We start from the raw sequence: 20,794 nt of genomic DNA, 5'->3' as shown, positions 1-20,794 counted from the left end.
TCAGTGAGGAAGACCTAGGCCAGTATAATGGTTTTAAACATCCTACATCATAATCTCTCTACATCAGGTCAGAGTGACTGAAACACGAGTGTTTCTGCTGAATTTATTTTGTAATAAAGCAAGAACTGTATCTCCAGTTTGGTCCATCTGGCATATTTCACAAACAGCAACATCATGTTTAGATACGAGGAGAAGAGGGGTATTTTTAAATAGGGATGCTAGCATAAACAACTTGTTACAGTTTTGATTATGAATTTTTGTTTAATGGTTCATGACATTTGAAGGTTCCTAAAGCTGTTTCTCTCTTCCTCTTCCTGAAGCATTCCTGTCTGTGAATATTATCACTTCTTGTACAGCAATACCAGTATGACTGCTATTTTTTTTTTCCTGTGATCACAATTAAAAACATTTTAGCTGAACTCTAAGGAAGGAAATGATTAAAGGAATCCTGATGTTGTTAGTTATCTGATACCTGCACACAGCTGAAATTTCCAAGATGAAACCAAGAGGATAAGAATTATGTTAATAAGTGGTTCAAAACGAAAATTAAACATTTACAGTAAAACATTGTATTAGTCTGAATAAAAGAAAGAGAAACAGTCTGGTGCAGAATTTGGATCTAACACTAGCTCCCCACTGAACACCCTAGAAGGATTCCAGACTGAAGAGGAACTGCAGCAAGTGTGATGGAAGTTAATGCATAAAACGGAGCTGGCCATTTTCCTTCCTTGTCCAGGGGCAGACCAGTTATTAAATAGCATTGAGTTTTCCTCAGTGCATAAAAAGCAGGATCAAAGATTGTTCCCTTGCAAAACATTTTTGAGATTTCATGCTAATATGACACCTCTAATAAAAGTGGTAAATGCATCTCTGGCACAAGAGATATGTAAATTTAAAAAATAAAAGCAAATAAAAAAACAAAACAGAAGTCCACACTTGTAAATATTTATTTTATTTATTATGGTTCCACTGGTATTTGCACTACTTCTATGCTGAGAAAGCCCAACTAAGTTTGCTTTCTCACAAATGGGATTCCAACATATATGGGGGTGAGATATAAAAGAACAAAGTAGAAACAAAACTAAGGTAGGAGAAACTAGGAATTGCAAACCAACTTATGCTATTTTGTCTCATATGTTATTTAGTTTCTTCACTCCTCTCCAACTACAAGAAGTTTTATTTAGAAAACTCTAGAAAACACAGAGTAGTCTTTTCTTTTACATCATTTTAGTATTGATGCATTTTATTTGGACTGAAGATTAAAAAATTTCGTTGATAATCTATAGTGCAAGAGTAAATGGAGTCTAGATTGAGGCCAAATGTTCTTGTAGAGGTCATACTATGTTCAACATGCTGTTTTCTTTGCTTTGAACAACTGCAAATTAATTTGATATTCTATCAATACATTTTTTGACAACTTTTATTAGCAATAACTTTATTTTTATATACATATGTATACTGTCATTTGAAGCCCAGCTTAATGTTTTGTGCAGTTAATGCAACTAGGTCTCTCTTCTTTCTTGTTCTTTAACTTTTTTTGTAATTATTCTTTGGGAAAAAATCTATTTGAAACATCCTCTGGCTGATTGTTAATTGACATCTTTGTCTTTACATCTGTGTCTTTCAACATGAGAAATTAGTGTGACAGAGCATGCAAAGAAAAAGCACTAGAGTAACTGCATAGATTTTTTTGGTTTGTTTAAATGGAACTCTTCACCATAGTAGAAAAAAAGATATTGATTTTCTTTGATGTTAATGTCTTTATATTAATAAGCAAATGATTGCTAATATTAAAGTAATCTTATTTCCCTGATGTGTGAAATCTGTAAAATATGAGAAAATGACAAAACACAAGAGAAAAGGTGAAAAAAACTCTTTTAATTAGTTGCCTAAAAAAATATAACTTCATTAATGTTCCTATTTAATATATTTAATATCTTTTGTCTAACTGTCCAGTGAAAGTTAATAATAACATGCTAAATCTATTTAGACCTTTTTATCCTGAAGGAATCTAAGTGCTTTACACTTTGTATATACATTTTTATATATGTGCATGTGACAATAAAGCCATTATTAAAATAATGTTGGGTTCCTGACTTAGAGCACAAGATGGACAATGCATAGTCTGCAAAGTAGAGGAAATCTTTCACTGAAACTTATATTTTGTTTACCGCTAGAATAATATAAACTTAATCCTGTTCTATGCAATAAAAGAGACAAAATACCTACATCTTTAACTTATATCTCCACATTTGAAGTTGTGTTTCACTGTTGTCTCACTGTGATTCTCAGAAAAATTGTAAACTCTAAAAGTGGCCAAGAGTTGTAGAGAGTAAACATCTACTGCCTGAGACAACAGTCCTTCACAGTGTGTGGATTTAATGGCTGTTATTCAATTGAACATTGGATAAGAAATTACTCCTTCATATTTCATCATTTATTTTGAGGATGATCTCATGAACTTCCATGGATGAGGCGTACGCTGCTCATGATGGGCTCTGTATTGCACTACATCAGTCAGAAAAGCATCCATGCACACTTACATGAGAACAACTTTTCTACTAAGTAATTTTTCTGTGCATGTGTTTGCACATGCATTTGTGGTTTATGTATAATTTTTATATGTATGCAAAACATGTAAAGTTGTTTTTCAAGACCTAACTTCTCCTGGACAAAGCAAAGCTCTTTACAGTATTCAGTTCTTACTCATTTACTTTGCTGGCCAGCTACAATATGTAAATTGGAACATTGTTCTCTGTAACCTCTGATGAGTCTATATAACCCTCTGCTCTGAAGAAGGGGCATAATAACAGAATTCACAGAAGGGCTAGAGAGATGAATTTTGAAAAAAAAAACAATTAAATTAAAATAAATTAATGAAAAAATAAATAAGAATGAACTATTTTTGTTCTACAGTAAATTGTGAATCTTATATATGTATACTTGTATAATCACCACAAAAAAACATACAGATGCACTACTGTTCCCATTTTATGGTCTACCATTTCACCTCCTTCAAAACTCCAGATCTCCTCCTAACTTTCCTATGGCATGCAGCATGCCCTACAGAATTACTGCTGTCATTTTTCAACTCACCACTGCAGGTTTACAGAAGACTGAAATAAATGTGTGTTGGAGGCATATGTTCATTCTTACATGACCCTTAATTATAATTAATTGTTAGTGCTCATAAATGCTAGCTATATATTTCTAGATGCTTTTGAAAGTTCTATTTTATTTGCTTTAAATGAAAAAGTCACTGCTGCAGTTATCATCTCTGATTACTTTATTATGTGACACTAATAAAATTAAATTGCTTGAGGAATTTTTGTGTAAATCCTACTTTTATGCAATAATTACATAGGCCAAAAGAATTACCTAAATGATATGCTGGATAACTCTGAAGAATTTGAATAAGATTTCAAATTGCGAAGTGAGATCACCAATAAGTTAATCATTTTTGTAATTTATGATACACAAATAAATTAATTGGTTTTTTAAGAATATGTACTCTTGGCTTGGAACTGAATAAAAACTGTTACTGTCTGATGGCTTTTGGATTTGCTTTTGGGAAAAAATGTCTTTGAATATCTGATTAATTACTGTAGATTTGAAACTTCGTTCTACCACAGCAGTATGTTATGGTCAGAAAAATTGCTGGACAATTCTTTGGCATATAAGCTCTAGAGCCTCAGGTTCTGCTCAATCCTACATTACTGCCAACTATCTTGTTCCACTGCAGATCACTGGTTTTAGAAGTACAGAAAGAATAAAGTGTTTTGATGTCGTGATATCTGCTTGCTAGAAACAACACTTAAACTCATAGGCAATTGTCACAAATTAAAGTAATATATGGCCTGCTCTGGTTTATATTGAAAAATAAACCAATAGTTGGCTAGTTTGAAGCTCAGTGGTACCCGTATATAGTCAATACTATACTGACTGCCTCCAGAGTCTTGAAGTATCCAGATGTTGGCATTTCTGCAAAATATATTAATGTAGGTAGACTGAGAAGAAAATAAACAATGTGGATGAAATATTCTCCATATCAGCAATGAAATACATTTAGGGGCAGGAATAATGTCTTATTAAAATAGAAAAATAATTAAAAACTAATTAATTTGCTTGATTTTGTGTCTTTCATTAAGCTATTTTGTTATCTTGTGTGTATATTCATAAACCCCCAAGTTTTAGCATAAACAACTATGAAATCTAATAATTAAAGAAGAAAGTGTTCTCACTCATCTTTCCTTCTCCCCCTCCATCTCTGCTTTCCCATTTCATGAATCTTTAAGCTACATAAGCTTTCTTCCTGTGTCATTTCCTAATTAAAGACCCAGTAAGGGGGCAGAGCAAATAATTCAGCTGTCTTATTTTTAGAGAATTATGATGGAAGCTTGTACTTCTGCTAGTGATGTAGCTTCTGTAGATAGACTTAAGTCAATTCCCAAGGCTGTTAACACTTTTTCTGAATGTTAAATTCATTTTTAGAGTACTGTTAAATTATGAAATACTCATTTAAAAAGGAAATATGCTTCCTGTGTTTTCGATAATTATTGTAACTATCTATTTCACATAGACTAGTGTGAATAAATGTCACTATCAGCAATTAATAAGGGGTGAAGTTCCAGGAGACAGCTTTATTGTTCATGAGTAATTAAATAGTTTATCTGGTATTATTATCTGCAATGTGAGGACACAGAGTCAGTACCAATGTCAAATTACAAACCTAACTTTGTGACTGTTGTTTCTTCTTTTATCATAGAAGGAATAATTGTTCAACTTGAGGGGAAAAAGAAGGGGTAGTGAAGGACTAGAGTTTTAAAACAAATGTAGTTCATAGATATGGAAGACATGCTAAGAAGGGAGAACTAGAACTCACCTACTCAGAGGAGGTTCTGGCTCTCTTCATACCTGGCACTCAGCAAAAATAATCAGGAACTATTTTCAAACATATCTAACACCGAAGCGATCCAGCTAAATTCAGTCAGAGTTTACAGTCACTGCCAAGGCCATGAGTGCATCCTCGCTCTCCTGAAGGTTTGGCTGCTGAGACTCAGAGTGGCCAGCTGAGAGATAGTGCAGCTGGTAGTCCTGGGAAGGCAGCTCTGCAGGAACCTCCGCCAGGGCTGACCCTCCTTCCCCAGGAGCTGCTTTATATGGAGGTCCACACCCTGCCCTTTCCCTTGCCCTGAGCCACAAGGCAGCACAGCTATCTGTCTTATGATCAACTTGGAATGAGATAAATGAATATCTAGACCTTCTGGTAGAGGAAAAAGAAGAAAAAACACTCGTCTGATTTTCTAAATTCTCTGGATAAGGCAAAGGAGAGAAAGAGTGGAATATCCAAGGACTTCCTCACCAAAACCAAACCAAAACAAAACAAAAAAAAACCACCCCAAACAAAAAAAAAGGAATTATTCTGCAGTTCTGCTAGCTATAAAAATAAGGCTGTTACAGTGAATTTAGGCAACACTTTTCATTTCCCAAAACAAGTTCTCAAAGCATTTTACATACGTAAAATCATAGAACCATAGAAAGGTTCAGATTGGAAGGGACCCTCAAAGATCACCTAGTCCAACCCCCCCTGCCATGGGCAGGGACATCTTTCACTAGACCAGGTTGCTCAAAGCCCCCTCCAACCTGACTTTGAACACTTCCAATGATGGGACATCCACAACTTCTCTGAACAACCTGTTCCAGTGTCTCACCATCCTCATCATAAAAAATTTCTTCCTTATATCCAATCTAAATCTACCCTTTTTCAGTTTAATCTAGATTATTTTAAAATATCTGAAGGAGTTGCTGTAGCCATCTTAGAAAGGGCACTTGCAGTTTGGAACACAAGTAGCCATGACACTGAAAAGTACTGAAAAGAATGCAATTAACTTTTCTGTAGCACCAAGAAAGAAACAAGCAAACCTTACAGATTATTTATCAGATAAAAAGCTATCAGAATTTCAGATATAAGTTCCAAACAGCAGCACAATCTCACTCAGTAGCCTTCTGAGGCTATGGTTTTTTTAGTTCCTTAAGATTTTAAGCTTTTTGATACAGGTGTTTGTCCTTTGGAATTTTTCAGTCAGCCCAGCTCTAGTTTCAAAATACAGTTTGAAGGACTTTGGTATTTCTTTTTTATTCTCCGAAGTACAAATATGCAAATCCTTTACCCCTTATTTTGCCATTATGATATGAATGTTAATATACTATTGAAAACAGAGGCAAGAAATTCATGCAAGCTTCCAGCAGTATTTAGAACTTATGTAGCTGTAGAACTTCTTCTTCTAATCCTGACCTTATTATGGCATATATCTGTAAGAATACAGACACTCATGACTTCCTTAAATTGGAAATTTAAAATTCACTATATTGAAATGTCATTTAACCAAATAAAGGTTTTTGTATAGAGAAAAATGTGCTTTTTTTTTTTTCCCCAGAAACTTTCTCTACAGCAATGAAGTCTTACCACTAATTGCTGACCTTTCTATATGTCTATTCTATGTGAAGTAATTCATCAATCTCACAGTTACATTTAGGGATTGTATTTCTACAACTAAATTCAATAATATTTTTTGCCATTGGCTTTACTGGTATTAGCTTAACATGATAGGCCTTTTTACTTCTTAATATTTTTTTTCCATTGACTTTACATGATAGGCATTTTCCCAGTGATGAAAGGAGAAACAAATAACTCCTGCAAATACTGGAAGCAGACACTGCTTACACACAGTCTGCTCATGTGGAGGTCCATGGGGTGAATGCTTAGAGAATGAGGTATAAATATAACACAAAATAAAAAATGTAATGAGCTCTAATTGCATTATTGTTAAGATGTAGAAGTGCCAGACTATGACAGATAGCTTTGCTGTGATAATTTGCCAAAAGCAATAGAAAGAACACTCAGAAAATAGTTTGTTCTTAAAAAAAAAAAAAGAATAATTGAACAGTTTCTCAGCCAAAATGAAAGTGATTTCTAAAACTTCTAAGCTATTGTTATATAACAACCGAGAAGGTTAAAATCACATAGCATGATTCATCGTGATAATCGCTAATATTATAGCTAAGCTATTTAAGAACAGAAATGCCACGTGAGAGAGAAAGGAAAAATAACCATACATTATGCATTGTTCTCCCCGTCACACACATACACATTTCCTTTGCATCAGTTCCTACACAGCTACTATTTGTAAAAACTATACATGGGAGAGCTGGCACTTATTCATGAAAAAAGATCATTTTGTGATTCACTTAACTGTCCAATATCTCGGCCACATTGTGGCCATGATGGGTAATTTTAATGAAAGATGAGATAGCGTTTTCTCACTGATTCAGGTTTCACAAGTGCGAAGGTCAGTTCCTCAGGGTAGCAATGCAGGGACATTAATCATCCTTCATACTGAATAGTGGCCTTATTCTCATGTGAAAGCCTGCAGTTCTGTGGACTCTATGACTTGAAGGCTAGCAGAAAGTCAAGACAGAAAAAAGCTGGCTTAATCCCAGTGCTTCATGCATTAATATATTTCCCAAAAGGCAGCAAGATGAAAAACAAAGGGAAAAAGTCCACACAATGGGGGTTCTTATCATCAAAATTCAAGTGATACCAACATACCAGCTTTTCTCCATGAAAGAGAGAAATTAGAGCTGAACAACTTCTCATTAATTAATAATAGTGTTGCTATCATCATGAAGATCTAAGAATGTAAGAGAAGATTTGTAAAAAGCAGTAATATTTTTATTAATTTTTTCTCTTTGAAATAGTCCTTCAACTTGTTTCCCCAAATTCTTTTCTTCATAGTAGAATACTCTGCTTTCCTATTCCTTTCCTAAGCTGTTCTCAGGAACATTTATATGCATGTGATAATGTATTTGGAAATGAAGTCCAACATACGTGAATAATCAGGAAGACAAAGTGCCTCTGTCAGAAGAAGGCGCATATCTGCTTTGTCATGCCAAAAAAATGCATGATCATTGAAATAATGGGCAGTAGCAAAACCAGGTTCTGTGCTCTCTTAAATGCAGTAATTACAATCAATAGCCAGAATCTGCTCAAAGGGAACGTAGAAAAAAATTATCTTTTTACCCTCCTTATCATTTCTGTAGCATTACAATGTACATCTTCATCTTGCCTCCCATAGCAGAATTTTTCAGTGTGATCAAAAGTCTGGATGATTATACACCTACAATTTCCTCCTACTGGAAAATCCAGAAGAGGATTTTAGCTGGTAACTAATGCAGAAAGAACTTCTAATGTATATTTACAGGCTTTATTACTCAACCCCCAAATTCCCAAATTCCCAAAAAGGCTTTACAGCACTAGAATGTGTTCTTCTTTGTAATTAGTCTTTATAAATGTTATAAAAATATTTAGTAACTCTTCTTTATGAAAAGAACTTTCAAAAAAGAATTACCTCTGAACTAATTTAATTTTAAACTGTAGGGTAAAGATTCTTTGCTTTGGCCAGAGAGAAAAATGTAGAAATGTAGTTGTCCATGACAAAGTCATTGCAGTTGTTCATGAAGGAATGTAATGAAAAATTAATTGGTAAACGCACCAACAAAATCAAACTTATGTGACTAGTACATTTATTGTAAACCTCAAACATAACCATAATTAAATTATAAAACATTAATCACATTGCTCAATTTGGCTTGTTTTCTTCCTGCACAAATGAAAAACTTAAACATTGTATTTTGGGTTGAATAAAATGTTTGACCTGAAAAAAATTACTTAGCTAGAAATACTTAGGCAGTAGTGCACAGAAAAATCTCGCTACTCAGTGCTTGAAATAAAAGGCAGAAAAAAATGAGCTAATATCTCAAAACTGCCAGACTGTTATAACATGAACAAAATCAAACAAGTTTAGATAGATATTAATGAAAGTGTAGTTGCAAAAGTATTATGTACGTAAAACATAAACAAATATTTCATATATATTATTTAATATAAAAATTATAATATTTATGTGTACACATATTTCTATATAACTTACTATTCCTTCTAAGTTATCAGGGTAAACAATCATGGATTTGTAATGGGCTCCATGTTTATAGCAGAAGCCCTGAAAGTAGAGGCACAGGACGATACTAGAGGCCCCACAGATATGAACACAGATGGTTTTAGAGGTTTTAGAGCATAACAAAAGTAATTCTTATAACAAGGGGATATCCATGGCTCAGCTGTGCTAATGAAGCCTTTAGTTATGTATTAGAAAACTGTACCCTTACAGATGTTGAAAGAAAAAGGACCTTCTATTGGTGGAAAGCATACTATTGTACAGGGGTCACATAATTTGATTTTATTTAGAATTGTGCAACAACATAAGCTGTTGCTTAAAGCTACCCATAACCAATAGCATAGGCCAAGCTGTCTTTAGACATATATAAATCTGCAACAAAATCTATTAGTTGGACAAACACCTTTATTCAAAACCAGATATGCACTGGTATCACATACACATGTGATGAGACACAGTTTATCATTAAAAAAAGGAAACACACCTACATTGTTTGGATCCGGTCTAGCAGTCTGTTGCTTGTGTTTGGTATGGTATCCTGCTCATGTTGTGTGGTTGTAATTTTGACACAAAAAGGCAAAAAGAATAGCTGCACAATTATGACAAGTCAAATTCCACTTATGCTGAGAAACAGGAGAATTGAACCAAAATCACGTTTATTCAGTGTAAGCACCTTATGACTGCATATTAGAGTCATTACTTTTCTTAGCTTACTTCTGAAACCTAATAAATATTTTAAGCACTATATACATTTTTATATTTTGGAATGATACCTACTTTGGAGAAGGACGATTTGCAAACCGCTCTGGGGTTATCCAATAAATATCCCTTGTGTCTTCAGCCATTTTTATTGAGCATTCAAAGTCTATTGAATCAAGTGCATTAGGTTCTATTAATCTTTAAAATTTGTGATGTAACTGCTCATTTCTTTGGCTTTTGAGATAAATGACCTGAAACAAAAGGGTAGCAAATAGCAACTAATTTTGCAATGTGCTAATTTTTTCAATGTTGTTTTTATAGTTATGTCATTTTTGTTTAAGCTGAAATTATTTGGCAAATTCAGCTTAACTCTATGAATAGTTTCACCTCTACTTCAAAATTCTATTGTTATAGTGAATAATATGCTGCAAATTGTTTTAAACCCAACAGTTTACCTAAATTCAAATCCTGGATCACATCATTAGTGATATGGTCCAGAATGAAAACTGTATAAAAGGATCATGGCATTCTATATCTAAGCTCCAGATCCCTATTCAGTACCCATTCCTTTTATTAGACTTTGGTCTTTTTCCTAAAATACTTTTTTGAATGTGTCAAACATTAATGAGCAAACAGAATTTCAGGATTTCAGTGACATTTAGTTTCATGTGGAGAGCTTGCTTGGGAATGTGTATTAGTCTGAATAATTAACAACTTTGTAAAGAGAGGCAAGAACAGTGATTTTAATGTATCTAAACTGAAAATATTATTGTCTGAGTTAAACAAGGAAAAGAAATAATAGCACCCAGACACCAAATAAACACAGTACATATATTAAAGTTGCCAGAGACATAGACAAAGAAAATTATTCATTAATAACTTCTCTGCATTTAGTTCATTCAGCACATAGGAACAGCTTCGTACAAAATATTTGTTAATAGCTGTGTATAATAGGAGATGAAATAATGAAGTCTTTCCCAGGTACTACAAAGGAAGCAAAAAATCTAAATGTACTAAATCAGAAAGCAAAAGTCCTGTGCCTCAGATTTCCCTGGTCTAACCTTTAGACTGTAATGCTTTAGCTAATCATAATGAAAACTTTTATGTGTGTGTGTATATATATATATATGCTTCACCCAGGAAAGTCCATTGCAACGTTATCCACACAAATTAAGTACTTGTATTGCCCAGGGATGTACTGTAATGTAATACAGATAATGATAAAAATAAAATTATACATAATTATCTCATTCATCTATTTCCAAGAAGAAAGAACACTAGATAAAACAAAATAAAACTTACATGAAACATGCTAGAAGTCATCAATGCAACAAGAGAAAACTTCTGGCATGAGGAAGGCTAACGAGATTATACTGTGCCTCTGTGTATGAATTGTGTATGACCAGAATGTAGGAAACAAAATTAGTCCTTCCTATTACTAAGTTTCCTGTCACAGCTAAGAGTCATTTAAAAGACATAAACAAAAGCTATGTTACAGCTTATAATATGATTATTCATAAGCAGAAAAACAGATATATTTCAGATACACACTACCTATTATACTGCTTTACATGTATGATCTTATATGCCGTGGAAGAAAGAGAGGAGCGGTTCTAGTGTTGTTAATTTCATGGGTGATCATATGTTAGTCCCTAAGATTCATAACTCCACAAAAATACCCTTTGACTAAAAGGAATTTTCATAGGAATATAAGCTTTAATGAAGCAACAGTAATTTACAGAGAAGAAATGAATCTTGAAAAACTTCAGTATTCCCAACTGACTAATTTTGAGGACTGGACTTTAAGCTCTTATTACATATTACGTTTCGCGATATGGACATTTGCCAGTTGAGATCAAGGGAGAGATGCCATCAGTGTATATTTAAAGGAAAATTATCTCATTAAATGCTTCACTTCAACACTCTCTCTAACCTCTGGAAATCCCAGAAGAGCTCTTGTTCATTGGTGTAGATCAGACCATCAGCATTCAGACCTAACTTAGAAATCTAAGAATATGGTTGGTATTTTTAAACTGGTACAGAATACCTGACCAAAATTCTGACATTATTTTGTTTTCTTTCAGATTTACTATTAAGACTCAGTTACTGAAAAATATTTAATGACACAGATCTATTAGAATTATGTTGCATTTTTGCAATAAGCCAATAAGTCAGGTTTTAATAAACAGCCTATGATAATGACTGTCAAGAACTTCTCCTTTATACCTTTCCACCGTTCTTGTCTTGGTGTTTTCTTCCATTCCAGGTAAACCTGAAATTCAGTTCCTTTTCTCCAAAAGCATGGTACAGGAGATAGTGTTGACACAGCTGGTTGAAATTAATCCTTGGAGATTTTCAAGACCAGACTGGATAAATCCCTGAGTATTCTCACAGTCCACCATGTTTTGAGCAAGATGTTGGACTGGAGACTTCTCAAGGTCCCTTCCAAATTTAATTGTCCTGTGATCCTGTGAAACAAATGGTACAATGAAGCTCTGTGCAAATATCTTAGATTTAACGTGAGCATAGGTGTACCAGTACTGAAGGTTGGGGCATATTAGCTTGGATAAATCACCACCCTGTAATTACCAATAGCCATTAACTCCTTGTTTGGCCCCTAGAATACACGTTCAATCTGCCTGCCTCTAGTACTTCATTTGTTGTCCAGGAGACAGGTCTAGTCTGCTAGTTTGAATGTTTCTGCACTGCTAGGGAGATATCCATTTATTTCTCACTCCAGTAAGCTGGTATAGTGCTGTGTTTTGGATTTAGTATGAGAATAATGTTGATAACACACCGATGTTTTAGTTGTTGCTGAGCAGTGCTTACACTAGTCAAGGACTTTTCAGCTTCTCAAGCCCTGCCAGCGAGAAGCTGGGAGGGGGCACAGCCAGGACAGCTGACCCAAACTGGCCAAAGCGCTATTCCACACCATATGATGTCATGCTCAGCTTATAAACTGGGGGGAGTTGGCTGGGGGGCAGTGACCACTGCTCAGGAACTGGCTGGGCATCGGTCGGCAGGTGGTGAGCAGTTGCATTATGCATCACTTATTTTGTATATTTTTTATCATTATTATTATTTTCCCTTCCTTTTCTGTCCTATTAAACTGTCTTCTTCTCAACCCATGAATTTTACTTTTTTTTGCCCATTCTCTCCCTCATCCCACTGGGGTGCGGGGGAGGGTGAGCAAATGGCTGTGTGGTGTTTAGCTGCCTGCTGGGTTAAACCAAAACTGAAAATTATTCTGTTTCAGTTGAAGTAATAGATAACAGTTTTCACAGTGCATATAAGTGTTCTTTTCATACCATGACTGGAATAATGCTATGTAATTTTCACCTGTGACTACTTGCTATATGAATTTAAAAAAAAGATTTTGTGAACAGTGTATGAAGTTAACTTATACATTATTCTTTCCCTTTTTTCCCCACTCATGAACTAAAATATCAAGATAGACGAACTTCAAAAGACACATTTCAACCATCAGAATAAGCACTTTGTTAAATTCTGCTTTGGGAATATATAAAGGACTACGTGATGCTCAATATCGGCAGCTGAACTGCAACTAAAGAACACCGACTGGGAAATTTGGAAAAATATTCAAAACATTATTTTGTGCAACTTACTGAATATAAACATAGAAAGCTCAATATTAAAATCTGAAGTATATTGAAGACGTGCGGGACTTCGTATGTATGTAAATGTAAACATAAATTTTTAAACCTTGTGTCTATATTATTAGCATCCGTTTTAAACCATTAGTAATTTCAATACTCTGGAAGTGTAAAAATTGTTTTTAAACCATTCTTAAATTATTGGGTCCAATGCTACTATCTTCACTGCAGTTGAGAACAGAGTCAAAATCCAGGTGTTATTAAGACAATGAAGAACAATTTTTTACATATCTTTTCAATAGTCTGGATAAATGACAGACTGAACTGTAGCTTGATCACTTAAGTTATCACCCAAGATATTAAATCTTTTATTCACATTTGAAAAGAAATGGTTAAATAGAACAAAATGGTTAAAAACAAAAAAAAAAATTTAAAAAAAAAACCAACACTTCACTGTTCTTTACCATGTATTTCTGACTATGGGGAGACTTTGAACAGAAGACAAAGATATGGAAATATGTCATGTTTAAAGCTAAAATGAAAGAGCGAGATGCATGAATCTGGTGTAGTGATAGACTGTAGAGATGTGAAATGCAAAATGGCTCTCCAAATTGCTGTTTGTTGAGGTGTGACAGGGGAGCAAGGGGAGAGGCATTCAAATGAAACTAAATTGCAGTTCTTTGAAATAGCACAATCTATTGGCCTTAGGTCCAGGCAACCAGCTAAGCTGAGAAGGATAACAAGAAACCTGTGTCCAAATAGGGAGTGGGGGGAGCGCTTGGGAGGATCAAGTGTACAAACTAGCAGTTGTTTCTCCTCCCTCTGCCTGAGTCCAAAGGTGCTGCTAGCTCTTCAAACCCTGACTTGCCCTTAGTCCTCTAGCAGAACTGCCAGTCCCTGGCATCCCTTTGATAAATAGAAAGCAGCTGGTGTCCCTGGGATGGTTATTAATCTCCTCACAAGATGAAAGTAAATGGAGGAGCTGAGCAATGCTTTGCAATTATGGAATCATGCACGCCCTTCCTGAGGATAAAAGAAGTTTCAACTGTTCCTACTTTGAAGATGGATTAGTTTTAATTGATACATCATCACTCTAAAATTAATAAACCTGTTGTAGCAGAAGTTTAGTCAAACCTGCTTGTTTAGGAACACTTGGAAACATGAATCTGACTACTTTCTGCTAGGCTGTATTAGTAGATTGATAGACTGGATAGTGGAAAACAGTTTTGGGATGTTGGTTACACTAACTGTAGTACTTCCCCCCCCCCCCCCCCCCCCCCCGCTTTTTTCTCCTGTCCTATGATTTTCATTTCCGGAAGTAGGAAAAATGAGTGTTTTGGTCCTAACATTTTCTATTCAACATTGATCATGCTCTGCTTACTTTTCTGGTCATCCACTGAAATGTATTTGAGGGATTAATATAAAATGACTTTTACTAGTCTGAATGTACTGTTATAGAGAAGATTTAATATGTATGGAAAAGCTCACTGTTTCTATTTCTACTATCTAATTCTGCATTCTAGCTCAAAACACAAACAGTTAAATGCACACCATGCTTCGAGTATAGGTTTGAGCAATCTTTCTCTAGAGCACTGCTTTGGATCAGATATATATTGGTAGTAATACTAGAACAGTTTCATGAGCTAGAACCTGTGGAGAAGTGTTCATTCAAAATAATTGTTCAGTGAAAAACATCCTTATTAAAACCAAAATTATTCATAAGAACTTTCATATTTTTTTAAAAGGTTTTCATTTTCATCAGAACCAATACAAGGAGTATTAACAAAACTCAGAAATAAATTTTATTTTCCTAAAAGCTCTATAATACTTCATTAATTGTAAAAATCACAGATACGAGGACTACTTTACAAAATATATGAATGTATTGAATGCAATAATAGTTTTATTACAAAAAAAAAAGAAAAAAATTCTGATTGGCTTCAAGGGGCAAGTACTTCAACCATTAGTTTGATTGGCAACAAACTATAGTAAATTGCTAAATCAAATAAACCACTGAATTTCAGATTTGAATTTCATTATACAGATGTTACTTAAGTATTTTGCTAGCAGACAATTACACAGCTTTGCTCCAACATATTGTCTATTATTTTTTGTCTTGTATTTTTAACTGATTATTTTTCTTTCCATTAAGATGTAACTATCCCAAAACAATTTTGAGATGGCATTACTCAAGCAGTTGTCCAACAGATGCTTTCGTAGAGAATGAAGATAAGAATAATGCTAGTATAGCAAGAAAACTCCTTAAAAGCTCTGACAAAAAAATGCCAGTTCAGTAGGGAATTTTTCTTAGGAGTTGGCCGGGAGTTAGACAGACACAGAAATATTTTATTAAATATAAAGCCCAGTGGTTAGAACACTGTCTTAAGTATTTAAAGCAAAATCCATTTACTTTACTTCAGAGTAAGGATTGAAATTAAGTTGTCATGAATGAAATTCAAGTATTTTACCCACTCAGCTACTATCTTAATGTAAAATGGCAGAAATTTGAACTTTTATGATTTTGGAATATGGGTTTTATTTCCTGTGTTTGTACTGGCTGTATTCACATAAGTTAATTAATAACATTTTGTCTTTACTTTTTCTAGCATTCAGAAACTGTATAGGTTTTACCATAGTCTCAGATTTTGCTAAACTGAAGCAAACATCTCTCTCTCTCTTTTCTAATTTACAACTGGTAATTTTGGTACAAGTGGTCTCTGTTATATCTGTATTGGTAGAAGCTAATTTCAAAGTGCTTATCACATTCTAAAAGCAGTAGGAACAATTTTAAGCTAGCTATGTTGTTAAAGCAGTCCTATTACAGTTTTGTACTTTTAAGGATATGCTGAACGCATTATAATAAAAAATGTAAGATCATACCTGTAGGTGACACAGTTCACCATTTATGGACACTAGAAGAAAGATAAAAATAATAAGATCCAACTACAAACTAACAGAAGAGGCATTCATTTTACCTGACTGTATAGTAATATAGCCTTTTTTTAATCACATACTTAATATTATGGTCTCTTTCTAAGAGATGCAAATGGATCCTGAGATGATAGATTGACAAATCAAATTGGGGAAGAGATAGCTCATGAAAATTTTTGCCACTTCCAAGATTTTTGTGTTTTGTGATGGGAATAAACTCAAAGCTTTCCGAATTTGGAAGAAAATAAAGAGAATAACATCACAGCTACAATCACATGTAACAACTAGATAATAAACCACTTATTTAAGCACTAGAAAGTTGAACTTCTGTTTCTTATATCCCTGTTTTATATATCCTACTAATTAAAAATATTGTAACTGGAGTAACATAGATCAAATTATTGTGGGCTACAAGGTCTATTCTAGCAGTTGCCTGTTCTCAGTGATCATTTTTTCCCCAGGCCTATACACGACACGAAAGGAGAAAGGAGGGAGATTGTTTGTACTTATTCAGCTCAATTGCTCTGGTGTGGCAGAAATGGTTTTACGTTCCAAATTATCTGGGGATGCCCAATATTAGAAACCATATAGATATTGAAATTAAACATTTCGGGTGTGATTCAGTACAGAGAGGCCTTTATTCCTATATTCTTAATGAAATGAGAAGCAGCTGATACCTTAATTGTCAGAGTTTAGAGCAAAGGAACTTTTGGACAAAGGTACTTGACACAGCCTCATCTGCTCTCTTCTGGAAGTTATAAAGGGATTAGTCCATAGTTCCCAGATTTTGTGCCTGGTGTGTCTCATATACAGACAGTAGTGCAGAGCTGACCTGTACATCTGTCTGGCAGATATTTCACAGGCAATGATCTCATCCTTAGTATATAAATATAGACTAGCAGTAGTAATAATACCAATAAGGAAAGACTATCACTATGATATTGAAACACTATGTATGATTTAATGAAAGCACAACTACTTCAAGAAGGATTTTTAGCATCCTTTTTTTTTTTACATCTCTTGCTCATTGCTTATTGGAAGAGATTTTCTGTTTTCATGAAGTATCATTCCTTCATTTTCTGCCCCTCAATTTATCTCCCAAGAAGTCTTTCTAAAGGCTTTTCCAGTGGGAGTTATGTGAGACCCTTTATTACATGGTACGAGCTAAGTTATTTTTCCTTAGAAACATGTTAGTTTTCTCTTTATTCCTCTATGACTCTTTCTTTCATTTTGTTATACTCAAAGCAAACTATAGAACTTAAATATTTTAAGTGTTGCTAAATCAAGGCAAGCACCCACATCCAAGATCAATAATGTTACAAGGTGACAGTAAATGTAAGACACTCAAAGCCTTGTAAATATTTTAAATCTGTTTCTGAAGATTTGCAAACAGTTGATGCAAATGCTGGAAGTACTGAAAGAGAATTGGGGCTGTCATCATTAAATAACAAGACTGTTTGCAGTCTTTGTGAAACTGCTGAAATAGTTCTGAGTGTCTTAGATATGAATTTCTCTGTGTTCTCTTTCTTTTGGAACATCAGGTTCTTGATATATGAGTAAAGCGAAAAGGAACTGAATGTCTTGTGCTTAGAGAAAACAAAGGAGTAAGGGAAAGCAATGATAGTACTGAAGGAAAACTTGAGAGATGGTAATATAGAAAAAAGTGTTCTTACTAAAGGCTGACTAAAGATGTCTTACAACAGATGAAATGACCCCTATGCTAAAAAAAAACCATGCTGAGATTAGATAAGAGAAAGGAAAAAACCTTCCTAAGCAGGAGAAGGAGAAGTTCAGCAAGAGTATTTCCAGGAAGAGACATCAGCAGTGGGGATGCTCACAAAGATAAAATGTTGAAGGGAACAACACAGAGAAAACTAGGTGAAATTCTACTGTTGCCAAACAGTAAAACAGTAGTAAAGAAATCCTCAAGAAGTAGGGGAAGACAATTTCTTTCCAAGGGATCAGCATGAAAGTACAGACCAGACTACTACTAGCTTTGCAAAAATGGAGATACTTTCCTGATTGACCCATATCGTCTTAGATCCAATAACCATGACCTTCATTGCTTTCATAAGATAACTAACCCTCTTCATTCTTATAGAATGAAATACAGGACAAAAGTGAACATCCCACAGCAAGTATAAAGTCCCTGAATTTTGGGTTCCCCCCCCCCCCCCTTTTGGTTGCCTTGTGTACTGTACCTAAAGGCTTCATGCTAATTTTGTCAACCTCGAGAAATTATTCACCTAAAATTGTAGCTCTAGGTACGCCCATAGGCATGTTTCTGTGCTATTTCCTTTCAGTCAAGTACTCTAATTTTGAGACTTTCACAGTTGATACTGGTTTGGTACAGAAAGTACAGAAGAATTTTGTAACCATAGGAACTGCATTAAAGAAAAAACATCTGTCTTAACAAAAAAAAAATTCTTTTTTAGTTCTGGTTATGTAGAAAGAAAAAATTTCATATATATTTATCTCTGCTTTTTGTCTTCCAATGAACTAGAAACAGAGGGGAGGAGCAGCAGCACAGGGAAAAATGCAGACACTTTAAAGTTAATTTCAGCCTATCTAGAATACTGAAGTACCAGAAGTCAATCCTGATCTGCTATGATTTGTAATCTGAACATTTTAAGACACACTCAAGGACTTCGATGTGATCTGAATCCTTATTGTCTTTGTTGTCTTTGCAATGTTACCCTCCCAAAACTGCTGATTTTTTTTTTCTTTATAATACATGATAAAGAGGTCTTTTTTTTTTTTTTTTTTTTAAAGCTTCTGTTTGAAGTAATGGTAAGATTCTGTGATATTTCGCTTGAAACTCAATACTCTACTGTGTATGTGCCAGTTGAATTACACAACAAAAGCAAAGGTACTCCTTTTCCTTGAAATCATATTTCCACTATTAAGCTGACCTTTAAATGTACCATTTTGTTAGGCAAACATCATTATATGAAATTAGTCACAGCTTTCTTGTTTTGTGCAAGCAAATCTTGATTACTTGCCTTTCTGTAAAGCTGCGACTCAGTTTAATAATTCATGCTTCTCTGCTTATCAGCTTTAGAAAACAAAACGGTGCATTCTGCTATAAATCATACCCATTGCTGCATTTCATTTTAATGCACGGCAGCAAAACACTAACAAAATTGCTGCAATCTGTTATTTACAGATATGTTGCAAGACACAGGTGGCAACCTACTTTTTGTGTTGTAAGAGAAAACAAGACCTTCACAACTTGAGTAATGTTCTAGAAATTATAGTGATGGTAGGATAGAATTTGTTTATTCTCACTCACTGTAAACTTTGATTCTGTTATAATGACTCATACAGTTTTTCCTTAGAAATTCTCAGATGGGACCTTACTCAATTTATATATGAGCTAGAATGAAGGAATACTACAATAAAACAGTAAGAAAAATGACTTTGTAAAAAGTATGTAATTCCATATTTTTCTCATTTGCTGACTTATTCTACATAGCCAATTTCCTCTGCTTACAAATGAAATAAGGAATTTCTTTTTTATTAGTACAAGTCCTGTAGAGTAATACAAGCACACATAGGAAATCAATAGCAGACTTTTATTCCCAATTTTATTAATCGTGAAAGAATCTGAATACAATCAAAACCACTCATTCCTACTATACTGCTCAATCCCATTTGTCTGAATTGCATGGGGACCAGCAACATTTGCCATAGATCTGTGATTAATTATAGGTAGAAGTGATTTGAGACTGAACTGGGAGACAATATATTGAAGGCATTTCAGCAATTCCTCACTTGAATCAGAGCTGTTTAACTAATATGAAGGTATACTTATTATATGGAAGTAGGATTGTTGGAAACTCTTTTGAAGAATACTCCAGGTAAAATATCTAGAGTTGGTGAAAGAGCAAAGACATCACTGTATGAATAATTCATAACATAACAATAACATGCAACAAATTATTTGTTTTCTTTAAAATACTGACTGTTTTAACCAAATTGATGGAATACTAGCTGTCTTCAGCAGCCTTCATTATTTTTATGCATCATATGAATTCATTGCAATAGGAATTTGATCCAACCTAGTACTCCATCAGAATTTTCCTGTAATAAAATATTTTTTTCTAAAAAGACTGAGACAAAGACTTTAATTTTTAAAATGGTTGCAGTCCACATAGGAACCTCATTAACTGTTAAAAGTAGTGCTTATGGTAAAATCAAGGGTGAAAATGTAAAGTGAATATGAAATAAACATTTCCTGAATGACGTCTATTAAATAACAGAACAATCTCACTAGGAAAGTGTCATGGATTGTTTCACTTGGCACATTTTAAGTGGCTTGGAAAAAATACTGTCATATTTTCTTGCGTTAAAAGAAAGCACTAAGTATTTTACACTGTTATTTTCATCTCCAATTTCTATTTTTGTACTGTTCTATTTTATTAATTTCATTTACTGCGGTTGATCTGTATAGCGAACTGTGTGGGATCCATTTACAAGGTACTTCTGCAACAGAAACCTGCATAGCAGCACTCAAATACATTTTGAAGCAAGTGA

This window comes from Pygoscelis adeliae, unplaced genomic scaffold, assembly GCF_000699105.1.
Source record: "Pygoscelis adeliae isolate BGI_AS28 unplaced genomic scaffold, ASM69910v1 Scaffold117, whole genome shotgun sequence".
NCBI classification, from domain to species: domain Eukaryota; kingdom Metazoa; phylum Chordata; class Aves; order Sphenisciformes; family Spheniscidae; genus Pygoscelis; species Pygoscelis adeliae.
This window is presented reverse-complemented; position numbering follows the sequence as displayed.